The following is a 19,853-nucleotide window of genomic DNA, read 5'->3' on the forward strand; positions in this document are numbered from 1 at the left end:
CTTACTGACAATATGGCCCAGAAACGTGACTTGCGGTAGCCAAAACTTGCACTTGCTGAACTTAGCATATAACCTATGCTCTTTCAAACGCTGCAATACCAAACGCAAATGCTGCTCATGCTCTGACTTTGACTGGGAATACACCAGTATGTCGTCAATAAATACAATCACGAACTTGTCTAAATAGTCCTTGAAAACCCTATTCATCATGTCCATAAAAGTTGTTGGAGCGTTGCTTAATCCAAAGGACATAACCAGGAATTCATAGTGTCCATATCTTGTGCGAAAATCGGTCTTTGGTATATCCTCCTCTTTAATCCTTAACTGATGGTAACCTGACCGAAGGTCAATCTTAGAGAATACTGTCTTTCCTTGTAACTGGTCAAATAAATCGTCAATCCTAGGAAATGGTTAACTTGTTCAGCTCTCTGTAGTCAATTCACATTCTTAAAGATCCATCCTTCTTCTTAACAAACAACACTGGAGCACCCTATGGCGAGAAACTCGATCTGATGAACCCCACATCCAATAACTCCTACAACTGAATCTACAATTCCTTCAACTCTGTCGGATCCATTTTGTAAGGTGTCCTAGATACTGGCTCCGCCCCTGGTGCCAACTCTATAACAAACTTGATCTCCTGCTGTGGCGGTAACCCTGGAAAATCTGCCGGAAATAAATTTGGAAACTCACATACCAATCTGGTCTCACTCGGTCCAACCGACACAACCCTAGAGGTATCCACAATGTTTGCTAGGAATCCTATATAACCTTCCTGCATCAGGTCTCTAGCCTTCAGTGTTGAAATCATAGGTACTCGCGGTCCACTAACTGTCCCCACAAATACAAAGGGTACCTCCCATTCTGGTTCAAAAGTCACCATCCTGTGCTTGCAGTCAATCGTCGCCCCATACTTGGATAACCAATCCATCCCTAGAATCATATCAAAGTCATCCATCTCTAACTCAATCAGATCAATAGACAACTCTCTACCATCTATCTCTACTGGCAACGCTCTAATGCATCTCCTAGAGACTACCAGTTCCCCAATTGGTAACAAAGTCTGAAAATCCCTAGCATACAAGTCACTAGGTCTACACAGCTAGTCTATCATTCTAGCAGACATAAATGAATGAGTAGCTCTCGAATCAATTAATGCAGTATAAGAAGAACCAGCACTAGAAATCTGACCTGTCACAACCGAGGGGCTAGCCTCAGCCTCAGTCTGAGTCAAGGTGAATACTCTGGCAGGAGCGAGACCGTCGCCATGCTTTGGCTCCTTTTTCCTGGCTTGTGGGATGTAACGCCCCACCTCACTATGGCTGCTTCCTAGAATGACGACTGTCCCTACAAACCAACACGAGTCTTTCCAGCGTGCTTTGTCCTCACTCGCACGCTTCCTGGAAAAACTTCCCAAGAGGTCACCCATCTTGAGATTACTCTAGGTCAAGCACGCTTAACTTTGGAGTTCTCAAGTGATGGGCTTCCAAAAAGAAGATGCATCTTGTTGATATAGGTAGTATCAATCAATCCATTTAAGCCATCTTCAACTATGTAGTCCCATACCTACATAGTCTTAGAATCATCACACTTGACTTTCCCCAGGCGGTGTGGGATTGCACAACTTTTTACCCGGTCTTTCCCCTTGCGGATCACGTGATTCTAACTGTCACAAGCAAACCTTCTTCAGATGATTGATACCCCCACAAACTGCACTCTCCCTGATGTCGTCATTTGCATCGAGGACACACTGGAAAACTCCTCCAGTTGTCACTCCTGCCCTGACGGCTGCTAAAAGCACCCCGTGCCCTCCTCTCCGAGCTAAGAGAAGCAAAAGAATCTGGGGCCTTTCTCTTTTGTTCATTGGGGCCACCACCCCAACTAGATCCAGTAAAAGGAGGCACCATCCTCCTGGCATCACGCCTAGCAGCGCCCTCTCTCCAAATCTGATCCTCGGCCCCTCAGCTGTAAGGGCCTTGTCCACTACCTGAGAATATGTAGTAGTCTCTGGATCCAAAGTAATATTACATCACGGGTGATCATAACATTCAACCCCCGTACAAATCGATCCCTTCTTGCCGCATCAATCGACACCAAATCCGGTGCGAACTTCACTAACCTGTCAAATCTCAAAGCATACTCAGTAATTGTCAACCGGTTCTGGGTTAGGTTGATAAACTCGTCAACCTTCGCAGCTCGGACTGCAACACTGTAATATTTCTCATTAAAGATGCTTTTGAACTATTCCCAAGTCATAACGACAACATTTCTTCTCTAAGTCACTACATCCCACTAGATGCGGGCATCCTCTCTGAACATGAAGCCGGCACAAGCTACCCTCTCATTCCCTTCCACCCTCATGAAATTCAGGATGGAGGAAGTCATATTAATCCATTGCTCTGCCCATAGTGGGTCTGGTCCACCCTCAAAGGTGGGAGGATGTTGCTTCCTGAACCTCTCATACAAAGGTTCCCCCTATTCTCCATAACAGGATGAACTGGCACAGACACCACAGCTTGCTGAACTTGTAACCCAGTGCCCTGAGGAAGGGCCTGCTGCCTCAGCTGTCGAAGTTCTTCCTCTGTTCGATGCAGTCTAGCTTCCATTTTGGTAAACATCTGTTGCCAATTATGTGGGGCAGGTGGAGGGTCCTGACCCTGGTTGTCATCCTTGGCCCTACTGCCGCGGAGTCTAGATGATTGTCGAGGCATCTCAACAATATGTCTGCAATCACGACGCTGCTCATCAGGCATGTTAACAACATCCAAAATCACCTCCCATTTCACATTAACCAACCATAAATAGAAATCCACATAACACAAACAACATACAACACTCAAGGGGGCCATGCCCTAGCATTATGCATATGTTAACTTATTCATCATGCTCTATATAAATAATCAGGAAAACAGGGCATTTAAACACATAATCAAGCATATAATTCAATCATTACAAACCAACCCTGAGTCGAGCTTGTCACTGATAGAGGGCGTACATGTTCGGTCAATCTCCAGGAACCATAAACCATGGCTCGCTCTGATACCAAGTTGTAATGCCCTACTTCCTTGGAGTCGTTACTAAGTGTGTTTTAAATGTGCAATTAACTCGCTAATTGAGGTTTTAGGTTAAAAGTGTAGCTAAATTGTAATAAAAATCATATAATTTAAAGATGTAACCACTCATTGAAATTATAAAGCGTTATACATTTGGGATCCCAAAACACCATTTAGAAATATTTACAACTCAAAATATGATTAAAGTCGACTAAATGAAAAAATTAGGTTTAATACAAAACATCTCCCAAAAATACCCCTGGCCGTGGCAGCCAGGCAGGCCGAACATGTACACGCCGCTTCACGCTCTCCGTACTCATGGTTGATCGACCTTTCCCTTGCCCTTACCTGCATCATAGAGCACCTGTGAGCTGAAGCCCAGCAAGAAAACTCCACAAAAGCAATCAACATATGCATATCTATCAATCAACATATAACAAAGCCGCCAACAGGCTAAACACATAACAGCCATGCTGTCCGAGGCACTTTACCAGGCCCTGGGTTCGCGGTCTACACCGTGAGGATATCCCAGGTATCCAATAGGGATCTCACCCTGGAAACTTGCACTTTGCGTGCTTAACACTGCACCCGGCTCCTTGACATACTCGGCCCTTGCCGTTTCCCAGCCCTTGCCATTCTCGGCCTTCGTCGTTCCCGGCCCTTGCCGTACATTTACAGATATGCAACACATAGCATAAACTTAACAAATACTTAAACAAATACAAACATAATTAATAGGGCTATGCCCTACAACACAATCACATAGGGTCGTGCCCTGCAATATAAACTATAGGGCCACGACCTGCTCTACGGGTACAACCGTTTTCTTACCTATGTCCCAAGCTTTCCGAGAACCGATTTCCCGAGCACAATCCTCTAGTCCGAGCCTCGCTGAAAACCTAGTCACAATGTATCAACAACATCCATCCATCAAGTTCTAATCCATTAAATAAATTTGGGTTATAATTCTAGTCTCTGGGACCTTGAATTATATCAATTCGGGTGATAAAATCCATCCTGAGCCTAAAAATTTCTTAGGGTCCAAAACCCCACTAAGTGTCGCGGCCCGCCTCAACCAGAGGCTCAGCCTCCATTCTTGCCTATGCGCACCACGACCCACCCCTCTTCCTGGCCTCCCAAACGTTCTAAAGGGCCGCGACTCACCAAGAACAATGCCACGGCCCGACCCTTCGAACCCAGAAAAATCTCCCATTTTCACAACCAAAACCCAGCTAATTTACCCCAAAATCAATACCACATCTCAATTTAATCATTACAATAATTCTAGAATGATCCCAACAGCAATACCTAACAAAACTAATCCCAAAACTCATGTAAATAATCAAGAGTGATCCACCATTCAACTTACATGCAGAAACTTGTAACTTTAGCAAAACTCAGCATAAACTCAGATAATTTTAATACTAAACCTCTTACCTCAAAGATGAATTCAGGCCACACTTGCTCTTCAACTTCTCAAGCTTACCCCTCCCACAATCCAAGCCTTAGATTTCTGAATCCCTAGCTCAATTCCCCTAGAACTTTCCTTAGCCTTCAAGCTCCCAAAGAGAGAGAGAAACCGAGTGATAGGGAGAGGTTCAGTTTATGCCAAGCTTCTCAGTGTTTCTTATGTTTGTCTTACTTATCCTAAGTCACTTAAGCTACCTCCAAGGCTCGGGGTACCAAAACTGTCCCCAAGGGAAAAATGGTAAATTTCCCCGATATTCCCTCCCCTACGTTCTAACTTCAAATATATCTCTAAATATTTATTTTCATAACCCGATAACCCAATAAAATGTCTAATACCCGAAATACCCCTCGACTTGCCCCGAGTCGGGTTTCAGGTCTGTTGTGACTTCCTAGCTAAACCGCTCCCTAGGACTGTCTCAAATTGTGCATCTCAAATATATCACCCCTCACACGTGGTGACAATCACAATATACACACATATTGCATGTATGCCCTCAATGGGCTAAAATTGCAAACATGCCCCTAATAGCCAAATGGGGCCCACATGCATATTTAATTCACATAAACATGCATTTCTAATCACAGACTCATCAAATTCACATATTAAATTAATAAATCATTTAATTCCCTCCAGGCATGCTAATCAAGGCCCTAAGCCTTATTAGCAAATTTGGGACGCTACACGGACAATGTTAGGTTTTAAGTTTGGGGGAGAGATTTATTTTTAGTGTTATTTGATGCATTTTTTTCAGTTTTTTTTTTAATTAGTTGTATTGAGTTGTGTTTTAGAGTGTGAATTAAGTTGATGATAATTGCCATTTTAATATGATTGACTGTTATGTTGTATAATCCAAAGGAAAAGTTGATGTGCTTCTGAAAACAATCTGTGTGCTTGGTTAGATTACTTTGTTTTTTTTCTCTATGATTTGTTGACATTAGAGATCTATTGCTCATAAATTGCAAATGTTATAATTGAGAATTTTATGCATGTCGAATTTGGATTGTGGATTGAAAAAGATTGAAAAAATTCTAGAACCTGTTTGCTTACTATTTGGGATGAAATTTGAAACAATGCACATTTAGGAAAAGGATATAGGCAATTTTTTGGACTGGTTGTGCCTTTCAAGCTATCCCTATTAAATTGTATCCTTAGTTAACCATTTTTTAGCCTTATAACTATTTTCTTGTTAACACATCCTTTTGAGCCTACCTGTGAATTGGATTACCGTTTACTCTTTTTGACCCATACCATGAGCATGAAAACTATTATATGAGGGGAGTGAATGTGTAATGGGATGTATGTATCATGTGTTATTCAGAAAATTCCTTGTGATTGAGAAAAGTTAAAGAAAGAAAAGAAAAGAAAGATCAAAATGATTACACTCCCAAACTGTTATCTCTTGAAAAATTAAAGTTTGGGGGAGTGTAATATGAGAAAGAAAAATAAGAATGAGCTGGTTTTGCATAGTTTTCTCAATCGTTAAAAAGAAAGAAAAAAAAATTTCACTTTTATTTATTTAAGTAATTAATTATTGAAAAATTCAAAAAGTTAGTTTTGATATTTTCATTAATAAGATAATTAATTAATTAAAAGATAGATTGTAATTTATTATATATATTTTTTTTTAATTTAAATATTTTCTATTTAAGTTAGACTTATCAAAAATTATAAGATACTGAATTTATTCGCTCTAAGAAAAGAACGACACTTTCCATCTTTCCCTTAAAAGATACAAAACCAATCTCAGGCCTATTCTCTTGATCTCATGTGTTGAGTACATCAAGTTGAATCAGAAATATATCATCTTTTATTCTCAAAGTGCCCACACACTTCTTGAGGTGTAGAGAACGTTGTGGAAGATCTTGGTGTGAGTACCTGGGAGCAGCTTGGATAGGAAGATCGTTTATTTTATGAAAAGATAGCAAGGACACTTGATAGGCATCAAGATGTATGTTCTTTATTCTTTTCTTGTTTATGATTAATGTATGTATGTTAATGGATCTGCACATTTAAAAGTAGTTTAAATATGTTACAAAAATTTTGTTGTACACTGGGCTAACCCATCACTATTTCGCTGCGTATTAGGAAACTCGTTCCTAACAGTTGGGTGGTGTCAAGGTCGAGAAATTTGCTTAGTTGGGGTCAAGATCTGAAGGGGATAAGTGGCGTCGGTGATCAGGATTTCTAAAGAGGCAGGTCTGATTTTTCAGGGTCTTTTTTTGCTTATTGTTCATACTTTTTTGGGTTTTTTTTTATTGTTGTTCATATTTTTGTTCTATTTAAAAAAATATATGATAGAAGCATAATGTTGAAGAAGATAATGAGATTGGTTGTGTATATTAGAATATGAACAGATAGTTGAAATGAAGAAGATGAAATAATTAATTTTTTTTTTCAAATCATCCCAGAATGTATATAAAACATGACATATGAGATTGATTTGATAATGTTAAGAACATGTAATTAAAATGGGTTGAGTTTTTAAATTTAATTAAGAATAGTGTTTTTTGTAATATTTAATTATTTATTAGAATTTAAATATTTAGATAAATTTTAATTAGTTTATAATTATTTTTTAATTTTTAAAATGAATTTTTAAAAAATATTTAAATGTGGACCAATCACGTATTGCCTCATAAGTGATCATTGACACTTAATAGAAAGTTTAACGTCGGGTACTTATGTTGTCAAGAAATGTTCACTAAAGGTATTTGTCATAAAAAAAATTAAGTATTTTCACCACTGTTATCCCCAAAAATTGGAGATCGATGACGTGGCAATAGAGGTGACAAGTGGCAGTGCATGGCCCGTAAATGACACGTTAATAATCAATAAATATATTGGCTCCTCAGAGTTGTGATAAAGTGATCTGGCTTAGGAGTGACCCGGTAGACCAATGAAGAGCTTTGACTGGCCAGTCAAGTGTCATGACCGACCAGGCATGACCTTGTCCGACCAGTCATATGATTGTCTGCCCAGGCATGACCTTGTCTGCCCAGTCATGACCATGTCCGATCAGTCGTGATCATGTCCGACCAGTCATGACCTTGTCCGACCAGTCATGACCTGTCTGCCCAGCCAAGTGCATGTCTGCTCAGTAAAGGTTTGGGCGACCAGACTGAATGTGATATGGATTGACTAGATAGAGCAGGACTACGTCAAGATTCCCAGAAACGGCTTCAACAAGAATCGGTCTTGGCATACGCAGGAATCTCTCAATTTATCACACAAATTTAGTGTATTGTTATATTTTGAATATTATTGTAATTTTAATATAATGAGAATAATAAAATATCCCAATTATGGGGGATATCATCTGTACGATCCTGAGCCTATAAATACAAGGCTTATGGCATCATAAAAGGGACTTTTGGGCTTTTGAACTTCAGATCCGAATTTTCTAGAGAGAGAGTACTTGTATTTGAGAGAATTCTTGTATTCTTGTAATCTGCACTAAAGAAACTCAGTTGACTCAGGTTCATCTGATCTTGAGTGCAAGTCTATAATCACAACTCTAAGTGGATTAGGCTATTACCAACACATTGGGGCTGAACCACTATAAAATCGTCTGTGTCGTTTATTTTCTCTTGAAGGTTTTATCGTTTTTGACGTTCACACGTCGTTGGCCAAAAACGCGGTCAACAACCACCAGTTACTCTAAAAAAGTTAGTAGCAAAACATTATTATTTCAATGCATATGTTATAATTACTATGTTATTATGTTAAGTATTATTAATTGGTAATGTTGATGTATAAGGAATATCAATGATGAATACCAATTCTTTTAAAATTGTAGCATTTTAGTTATAGGGGATTTAAATTTTTTGAAAATTTGTAGGAAAAAAAGTAGTTAAGGAATCTCATATAATTAAAACAAAACAAAGATTCAAATGTATAATTAAAACAAAAAAGCCCATTAATAAAAAAATGTGATTTATTAAATATCCATAAAAATTATGCTAAAAATTATTAATTAATAAGCTTTAAAATCCTCACAAAACATTTTTTTAAATATTAATTAATTAGAACATGAAAATATCATAATTAAATATAAATGTAATGACCCAAATTTCTTAATAAGGCTTATGACCTTGATTAGGAGGCTAAAAGGACCATAATTGATTTATTATGGCATTAAATGATTATATGCATGATTATGTGAGTTATATTATTATATGATGATAAATGCATGCATATGGGTCCACTTTTCGTTATAAGGGCATTTTGGTAATTTCGCCCGTTGAGGGCATATTTGTATATTTTCATGCATGTTGGTGAATTATGAATGAGGCCACATTATAATGTGGATTTGTTCGAGCTATTCGGCATGAGACGATCTCTGAATGCAAGTTAGCGGTTCGGTCATAACAGGGTTAATTTCGGGGCTTGGGGTGAGTCTCGGGGTAATTTGATGATTAGTACATTACCAGGAATTAAAGGGTAATGGGATATGATTTATTAGTATTTGAGAATATTGGAAATAACGGGAATTGGAGGACATTAATTATAATTAACGAGATAGACGGGAAATGACAATTTCTCCCTTGGTGGCTTAAAAATGAAATAAATAGGCTTGGGGGCATTTTGGTCATTTGACCAAGGGATATATTCAACTAGAAGGTTGTGGATTAAACTTAACCAAAAACAGAGCTCATCTTCCCCTTCCTCTCGATCTTCCTTTTCTTCCTTTTTCCTTTGAAATTTTGAAGCTCCTTTTGAGGATTCAAGCTAGGGAATCAAGCCTTGAGGGTTTAGGATTGTGTCCAGCCATTGAAGAGGGTTTAACCTTGAGCTTGAGGTAAGATTTCAACCATGGAAACTCTGGTTTTTTGCTCTGTTTTTTATTGTTTTTCAGCTGGAACTTTGGATTGGATAGTTGAGAATTCATGGAAGTTTTTGGCAAAGTTTGGTTGGGTTAAGATGCCTAGGACTTGTAGAATAGGTTTTTGGGTTCATTTGTGAGTTTGGTTGAGGTTTGGAATCAGTTTTTGAAGATTGGAATTTGGAGAAGTCGAAGGGGAAAAACCAGGGCTGAATCACCTTGGCTCTAGCGCTACAACGCCCAAGGGAGGGCGCTACAGCGCTGTCCAAGGCAAGTCAGCCCTGCTTGTAGCGCCTAGGTGCCAAGGGGGCAGCACTGTAGCGCTACCCTGTTTTTCCAGGGTCCTATTTCGAGTACTTTTGAGGGTTTTTGGCTCGGGGTCGAATCTACTAACCGTTTGAGTACGATTCGAGGTCTTGGGAGTGAGGTTTAGACCATGAACCTTTTATTATTGATTTTATTGATGGAGTTCCATATTTGGTTATGACTAGGTGACCATTAAGGGATCAAATGATTGACCGTTCTCAAGGGTCGTTCTTTTATTGTTTCACGCTCGAACCAGAGGTAAGAAAACTGCACCCAGTATGTGACATACATGGTTATTGATGAGGCATGTTGAGTGTTCTAAATGTGGACATTGGTTGCATATTAAATGCTTAACAATCTTGCTTACTTGTGAGTGGCACTAACTTATTAGTCAGAATCAACAATGGTGTCAGTATTGACTGTGAAGTTGTGACTCATTAGTCAAGTTCGGCAGTAGTACTGAGCACTGGTCGTATGGTATTGGCTTATGAGTCAAGAGCGGTATTAGCGTGTTTAACGCAAGCCGAAAAGATTAGATCTAATCTACATAATGTAATGCCCCAAATTTCCTAACAAGGTTCAGGACCTTGATTAGGAGGCCGGGAGGGCCATAATTGATTTATTATGATACTTAATGATTATATGCATGTTTATGTGAATTATATTATAATATGATGTTATATGCATACATGTGGGTCCACATTTGATTATTGGGGTGTTTTGGTAATTTGGCCTATTGAGGGCATATTTGTATATTTGGGTGCATATTGTAACGTGTGAATGAGATTCCATTATTATGGAGATATATTCGAGCTATTCGACATGAGAAGATCTTATATTATGAGTTAGCGGTTTTGTCATAACGAGGTCAATTTTTGGGTAATAAGAATGTTTATTTTATGATAAATTTGGAGTATTTGAGGTCAGGAGGAAATTCTGGAAGTTTTGACTATAATGTCCTCGGGGGTGTTTTCGGGACCCCGAGCATTAGGTTTTATTTGAGGTCACTTGAGCTTGAAGTAGCTTATCAGATAGAACGTACGTTAGAAAACATTTCCTCCCTCCTTCGTTAGCTCATTTTACCATTCGAAGCCTTTTTGAAGGAATCTCGAGTTTTAGGAGTCAGAATCAAGCGAGGATTGAGGCATAGCGATTCTAGGAAAGATTAGAAGCTTCTTAACCGAAGGATTTGACGGAAAACAACCCAATCGAAGGTAATCTGAGTGTAAGTATTGAGTTTTTAGAGTTTCTAAGCTTTGAATTGGATTTTGTGAATCGTTGAGTTTTTTATTCGATTGAGCCTTGGGTTTTGATGGTTTTGGACCATTGAGAAGCTTGGGGACTTTAATTTGATGATTTGAAAGTGTTTAGGTATGTTTTTGGAGGGTTTGAAATGAAGAAAAACGAGTTTGGGCATGTTCTGGGTTGGGGGCCGCGGCCCTGTTCTTGGAGTGCCGCGGCCCTAGCTCGAAGAAGCAGGTGGCTGAGATTGTGCTTGCTGGGCGCCGCAGCCCTATGTATAGGGCGCCGCGGCCCTTGCTTCAGGAATGGCTGGGGGCCGTGGCACAAGGTGCCAGGGCCGCAGCCCTTGGGCAGGTTTGAGCCCATTTGTGTGTTTTGACCCCGAGAACATAGTTTTAGGCCTCGAGATTGTTCCTACTACTTGGATTAATTTGGATTGATGTCCCAGAGGCTAGATATTGGTTTGGAAACCTATGTTGATCATTTTTATTGATGATGTCCCGTATTTGGTTATGACTAGGTGACCGCTAAAGGACTAAAAGTTGATCATTCTCAAGGGTCGTTCTTTTATTCATTCTAGCTCGAATCTGAGGTAAGAAAACTGCACCCTGTGTATATGTGACATGCATGGTTATTCTTGATGCATGTTGGATGCTTAAATGTTACATGCATGGTTATTGTTGAGGCATGTCAAGTGATTAAATGTGATGCATATGTTGCACGAGAAACATATGATTAGGGCATGCTATGATTATTGAATATGAGAATGTTCAAAGCTTGAGTCTCTGTGTTTATGCATGGTCCTAATTATGCTAGTAATTGTTAAGTAAGCATGATTAATGCCCTGTATTCGAATATTGGATATATGATATATGTTTGGTGGCATTGCTTACTTGTTTATGGTACTAACTAGTCAGGGACACTGACCTAAAGGTCAGAAACGGCATAAGCGTCCTGAACGCAGGGCCGAATGAAGATTAGATCTAATCGATATCAGCGTTAAATGACCCTAAGGCATTAATGATGGACCGACCCTAAGGTCAACGAAACTTATAAACGCTTGGCTAGTCTAAGACTAGTTACTCAGAGCCAATGCCTAAGGCCTAGGTGACTGCTTGTCACATGGCTAGGGAACGATGTTCCAGGGTTATGACTCTATGGTCATGAGGAAGGTTATGTTGGTGACTAATCATCATGCACCTATCCTATCTAAGATAGTGAAAGGATCACTTATCTACTCGACAGGTTTATGCTGGTGACTATTTCACCAGATACCTATCTTGTTTAAGCTAGTGAAAGGATCACTTATCTATAGAGCCCTGGTGACCCTATCGTCACATGGCTATTGGGAATAAACCCACCTTAGTGACTATTACAACTGTCACTCTTCTATTTTCGGCTAAAGGCCCTGGATGATTATTATGATCATTGGTTGACGTGTTATACTCAACATTACGTGAACTCATGTGCCTGCTTGATTAGAGCTATATCTGCTAGGCGTGTGCCTTATGATTTGATGACATGTTATAACTGTTCATGAGCATATTAAGTTTTCTTGCTGGGCTTCGGCTCACGGGTGCTATGTGGTGCAGGTAAAGGCAAAAAAAAGCTGGACCATCCTTGAGTTGGAGAGCTTAGGTGATGATGTGTACATATGCAGCTGCTCGACCGCCACGACCGAGGTTTGAAGGAGAGGAGCTAGGATTAAACCCTGTTTTGCCGCTTAGACCGGCTGGTTGTAAATATTTTCTTGTAATAGACCTTTATATTATATTTTTGAGATCCCAATGTATATAATAAATGTTCTAATGAAACGTTATATCTTAACCAAAAATTTTAATCCCTAAACTGCTAATCATACTTAGTACACGATTTTGGCCAAATGACTCGATTAGCGAGTTTAGCACTATTTACAAGGCACACTGTAACGGTCCCTGGAGTTTAGGGCATTACACATAAGCTTTATCATCATAAGCATGAAATGCTTGACCGACCTTAAGTTCGATGAAAACAAAAGCGCTTGTCTAGTCTAAAGGCTAGTTACTTAGAGCCAAGGCCAAAAGGCTCAGGTGACTGTAACGTCACATGGTTGTGGGTGCTGAGCCCAAGTTCGTGACTCATTCATTAGTCACTTATCTGATTAGGGTGCATAGACCAAAGTGTGACTCATTAGTCACCTATTCAGAGTGTGACTCATTAGTCACCTATCCAGAGTGTGACTAATTAGTCACCTATACAGAGTGTTACTCATTAGTCACCTATTCAGAGTGTGACTCATTAGTCACCTATCTCAGAGAGTGACTTATTAGTCAACTATTCAGAGATAGACTTATCAGTCATCTACACAGAGATAGAATTATTAGTCATCTATACAGAGATAGATTTATCAGTCATCTACATAAGGGAAGACTTATTAGTCATTTATACAGAGAGACTTATTAGTCATCTACCTCAGAGATAGACTCATCAGTCATCTAACAGATATAGACTCATTAGTCATCTATACAGAGTGTGACTCATTAGTCACCTATATAGGGTGTGACTCATTAGTCACCCACACAGAGATTGACTCATTAGTCATCTATTCAATAAGCAAGTCCCCAGAGATTGACTCATTAGACGCAGAACCCCATAATCATTTATTTGGACTTGCTTGCATGCATGAGTAGGGTTATTACTGCTAGGCATGCCTATTATGATTTAGTAACATGTTATTACCTGTTCATGAGCATATTAAGTTTTCTTGCTGAGCTTCGGCTCACGGGTGCTATGTGGTGCAGGTAATGGCAAAAGAAAACTGGACCAACCTTGAGTTGGAGAGCTTAGGTGATAATGTGTACATATGCGGCTGCTCGACCACCACGGTCGATGGTTTAAAGAGGAATTAGGGTTAAACCCTATTTTTCCGCTTAGGTGGGCCGGTTGTAAATATTTTATTGTAATTAACCTTTAAATTATATTTTGGGATCCCAATGTATATAGTAAACGTTTTAGTGAAATGTTGTATCTTAACCAAAAATTTTAACCCTAAATCGTTAATCATACTTAGTTACACGATTATAGCCAAATGACTCGATTAGCGAGTATAGCACTGTTTAAATGCACACCGTAGCGGTCTCTGGGTAGTAGGGCATTACAATAAAGCTCTAGAACTGATTGATTATAAATTCCTAAAATATTTTATTAGATTGGGATTTTAGGAATTTTTTTTAATTTATTTGTTTTGAAGAATTTCTTTTTAGAGATTTTTTAATTAATCTTGAATTTTTCTAGTTAACGAGATTTTTTTTAACTTTAATTTGTATTTTTCTCATTTATGAGATTTTTTTTTAATTTTTAAAATTTTTAAACCTCCAAAAGTAAAAGTTTTGCAATTTGAAAAAAAAAATGGCTTTTTGATACTAATATATTTTGAATGATTTTAAATGTCACTACTATTTGTGATTCTTCCACAAATCTTTGTATTTTTACCAAAGATTTGTCATGTGTCTAGATCTATTAATGAGCCTGCTCATAGCCTTGGTAACGTGTTTTGGGCAAGGGTGGAAGTAGCCATGCCCCCTATCAATGAAAAACAGAGAAAAGTAATTGAAATGAATAACGAGTTGTATTGATCACTGTATGTTAATGAGATTACAAGAGATTACCTATATATATAGTCCCAAGCTATTTACAGTAAAGCTAACAAACTATTAACAATACGTAAACGACTAACAAATTTAGTTAACTACAGACAAAATAGAAAAATCTGATAGATAAGCTCACTTAACAGCCCCCTTCAAACTCACAGTTGAAAGTGCTTCAACTTTGAATTTGTCTCGTAGAATTGGAAATCTGGAACTTGAGATGGATTTTGTAAAGCAGTCAACAATTTGATCAAATGCAGGTACATGTCTAACATCTAACTCTCTACTCATAACCTTTTCTCTTACAAAATATAGGTCCAACTCAATGTGTTTGGTTCGAGCGTGGAGAACAGGGTTAGTAGTCAACATTATGGTGCTCAAATTATCACACCAAACAACTGGGGTACTTGGCTGTCATACTTGCAGTTCTTTCAGCAAAGATTTGATCCATGTAAGTTCAGTAGTAATGTTGGCAAGGCTTCAAAATTCAGCCTCTGTTGAGGACCTTGAAATAGTTTGTTGTTTCTTCGATTGCCAAGCTACAAGATTTGATCCAAGAAAATGCAATAGCCACTCGTAGACCTTCTGTCATCCGGGTCAGACGCCCAATCAGCATCACAGAATCCCACTAAGTCAAGATTGGTGGACTGCCTGATATGTAAACCATGATCCACTGTACTCGATAAATACCGAAGTATTCGTTTCACTGCACACCAGTGAGATTGCAAAGGAGAGTTCATAAACTAACAAACTTTGTTGACACAGTAAGCGATTTCTGGTCTAGTGACAATGAGATATTGAAGAGCCCCTACAATAGACCTGTAGTATTGAGGGCTTTCTACTGGTTCACTCCAAAAAGCTGAGAGTCGTAGGCCTCCATTCATTGGTGTGGACTGTGGTTTGGCGAACTACATCTTTGCTCTAGCTAGTAAATCTTTGATATACTTATACTGAGATAGGAGCACACCATCAGTAGTGTGAGTAACCTCAATGCCAAGGAAAAAATTAATTTCACCAAGATCCTTTAAAGCAAATATTCTCTTCAGATTAGAAATGAGAGTAGAGATAACATGGAAACAACTACTAGTGATGAGAATATCATCCACATACACTAGAATGATAGTGGTGTGAGTTGGAGTATGCCTTAGGAACATTGAGGTGTCAGCCCGAGAAGAAACAAACCCAAAAGAGAGAAGAACAACAAGTTTTTCAAACTAGGCTCTTGGAGCTTGCTTTAGTCCATATAGGGCTTTGTGAAGTTTACAAACAGCTATTGGATTATCTTTGTCTTCAAAGCCCGGAGGTTGACTCATGTATACTTCTTCACTTAGAACACCATTTAAAAATGCATTGTTCACATCAAGTTGATGAACTGACCAACCTTTTGAGAGAGCAACAGTAAGAACTACTCTGATAGTTACTGGCTTTACAACTGGACTGAAAGTTTCTTGATAGTCTAAGCCAGCTTGTTGATGAAACCCTTTTGCCACTAAGCGTGCTTTATACTTGTTTACTGACCCATCTGAATTTTCCTTTACTTTGAAGATCCATTTATAGCGTACAGATTGTCTTCCAGTAGGAAGAGAAACAAGAGTCCATGTGTTATTCCTGTAGAGAGCCTCTAGTTCTTCATGCATAGCCAAATTCCACTTTGGATCAAGTCAGGCTTCCTTGGGTGTGTTGGGAACAATAGCTGCTATGAACACCTTAGGCTTGTGAATGCCACTTTTGGAGCGAATTTACATGGGATGAGCACTAGTGACAGGAACAACAAGAGCTGAAGTAGTTGTGACATTTGCATCTGTAGAGGTTGAAGAAGTACCTGCACATAAGTCAATGACTACAGCAGAAGTTAGATTAGGATTAGTTTCTGCTATTAATGAATCAGATGTAGATATTATAGCTTGCTGGTCAGATGCATGAGAAGGCTGACTATGTGATGGTGAGTGAGATATAATAGGTTGAATGGTGTTGGAAATGCCAGATTGTATATTGGTGTGATGTGACTTAGGGATTAAAGGAGATGAAGCTGATGGTAGAGATATGAATGGAGAGGACAGAGTATGTGTTGGAGTTTTACTGGTTTGAAAGGGAAAAGAATGTTCATCAAAGATGACATCCCTTGAAAGATATATGCGCCCATCTGTACTAAGGCACTTGTAATCTTTGTGAGCTAAACTGTACCCAATAAAAGTGCATTTTGTGATCTAAACGGAAGCTTATGGTGATTATAAGTTCTCAAATTGGGATAACATGTGCACCCAAACACTTTAAGTGTAGAATAGGTGGGGAGTTTATGAAAAAGGGTCTGAAAGGGTGAATGATTTTGAAGGACTAGTGTTGGTAAATGATTTATCAAGTATACAGCTGTCCTAAAAGCCTCATCCCAGAATTTTAGGGGCATGTGAGCATGAGCTAAGAGGGACAAACCGCTCTCAACAATGTGTAGATGCTTTCTTTCGACAACCCCATTTTGCTCATGAGTATGGGGACAACAGTATTTGTGAAGGATGCCATTTTTTAGGAAAAAATTATCATAAGCTTTGAACTTGTAGCGTCCCGGAATTTTACTTAGTTAGCTAGATAGTAGTAGTTGTAGTATTTTAGATTCCGTGGATTTTGGTTCAAACCTGGACTTAGTTGGAAACTCCTAGCAATAGTTATGGATTTTATAAGTTTAACCTATAGTTTAAGAATATGAATTATAACATAAGGTTTGATTAATATTTCTGGTTATTAATATGATAATTTTTATAACCTAAGGTTTAGATAGACCCAATAAGAATATGACACTTGTCATGAGCATGGTTATTCCTAAGGTTTAGATAGAGCCAATAGGATTATGACACTTGTCATATGCATGATTATTAATGAATTATTATTTTAATGATAAAATAAGAGAAATATAAGACTTAGTCTTCACCAGAATCTGTTAGGAGCATGACATTTGTCACAATTTTATTTATTTGTAGATTAGGTTGTTATTTAGATAATTAAATAGATTTTTCCGTAACTTTAGGGTACTATAACTTCCAACCTATTTTTGACCTAGTTATGTTATGAATTTCAAAAAATAGTATTTCTAGAAAGTTGTAGATAATTGAATTATATTTCTAATGGTATAAAGATGGTCTAAATCGAAGTCCTACAGATCCAGTTATGTTGATTTTACTTCATGTGAGTTTAGAGTTACGAGATTTAGGAAGTTAGAAGTTAAGATTCTATTTGTTTTTATTATTTTTGTTTTTAATTTTAAAAATCAAGGTTTGACTCCTTAAACCTCTCTCTGAACAATTTGACCAAGTTCTAAGCCTTTGACTGACGAATATTCAAATATCTTCAATAAAATTCATTATTTTTATTCAAGCCAAAAAGAAGATTTTTATTCCTAGAACTCTATAAATAGGACTTAGGCCCCAGCCCTTTCACTTACTCTTCAACTGTGATCAGACTCCAAGGTGCTAGTGAGACCATAAGAGTGATAAACACTTGGGTTGGGAAAAGGCTTTTCTATTCTTAAGCTTTATAAAACACTTTGGGAAGTGAGGTTAGAGTGTTTCGGTATTGGAGTTAGACTAATCCATAAGGTCAACTGCGGTACTCTTATTCTTAAGTTTCATTCTGTTTGGTTCCTTAGTTTCTTTAGTTTTCATTCAGGTTCTAACTTTTGTTATGGTTTTGTGGTTAGGATTTTAAGTTCTTTGAACTTAAGGTGTCTTTTCGGTAAGTTTCCTCTTGGTGGTTTAGTTCTATTCCTTTCATCTTTGTCCTTTAAAAATACTCACTATTTTTATTGCTAGTTTTAGGAGTGTTCCAAGTTCTGCATTTGTTCTCAATTATCCCAGTGTTGGTAAGAAAAATTAGATAGTTTAGCATTATGATCTAGTTTATGTAATGTATGATATAGTTTATGTTTGTGTGACCTAACATTTCAGGTACAATAAAGGGGCAAGTGTGTCTGGACCTAAGGTGTCCAATGATGTATGACGGACTATGTCCGATAGGCTCAGTTGCCAAAACTTTATGATGGACCTATGTCTGGTGTATGACGGACTTTTGTCTGGGGCTTAATTGCCACCCCTGTATAAGCACTTATCTTTTTATTATATCTGATTTGTTATTTTTAGTTATTATTATGATATATGACCTATAGTTATGATTTATGATCTATGACTTATGACCTCTGACTTATGACTTAGAGTATGATTTAGAATTATGACTTAAGATATGATATGATCTAGATGTTGTGTTTGTATGACTTTGGTGAATATATGTTATGTTTGATTATATGACTAACCCTTGTTTGTATTTTCCTTACTGGGTTTAGAAGCTCACTCCTTATGATGATGTTATTTCAGGAAATTAAGGATAGAAAGGTCAGTGGCGAGTGGGACCTAAGAGCTTTGTGATGTATTCGTTGGGGACCATATAGTCGAGCAAGATCAAGCGAGTCAAATTATTTATTTATTTATTTTAAAGTTTGTTTTATTTAAATGTTGCTCATTTTTATATTAAAGGCAAGTATTTTATTTTTATAAAACCATGGATCCATGTATTTATTTTTAAGTTTTTATTAAATAAAATAGCAATATTTACGATTATGACCCAACACTATGTTCTCGGTAATCTATGAGAAATTAGGGCGTTACAGAACTCTCCCCCACTGTCACTTTGGATTGCTTTAATTGGGAGGTCAAACTGTAACTCAACCTATTTCTTAAAAATTTGGAAAGCTTCTGATTTGGTGCGCAAGAGATATATCTAGGTGTATCTACTGAAAGCATCCACAAAACTAATGTAATATTTGTAACCACTAGATGAGACACTAGGGGAAGGAACCCAAAGATCAGTATGAGTGAGCTGAAGTGGTTTTGTATATATTGTTTCAGAACTAGTAAAGGGAAATTTATGAGCTTTACCAAGACAACAAGCATGACAAAAATCTGAAACAATTTTATTGCTTGATTGAATATTACATTCTTTTAGTACAGTTTTAACAGTGTGAGCATAAGGGTGTCCTAACCTGCTATGCTACAAAGAAAAAATGGAAGATATGTTGTTAGGGATGCTCTTATCACTACAAAAATCAGGGCCTATACCGAGAACAAATGTCCTCGGTATAAGCCGAAATGTCCTCGGTATATCTTATACCGAGACAATGTCGTCGGTATAAAGTTGTCGGTACAGCCGCGTCGGTAAAAACAAAACGTCTACCGACGACATTAAAAATGTTCTCGGTATACGTTTTACCGAGGATAATGTCCTCGGTAGAAAGTGACAAATGTCCTCGGTACAACAAACCTCAATTTCTCATCGTACTGGTACATACCGAC

This window comes from Humulus lupulus, chromosome 1, assembly GCF_963169125.1.
Source record: "Humulus lupulus chromosome 1, drHumLupu1.1, whole genome shotgun sequence".
NCBI lineage: Eukaryota > Viridiplantae > Streptophyta > Magnoliopsida > Rosales > Cannabaceae > Humulus > Humulus lupulus.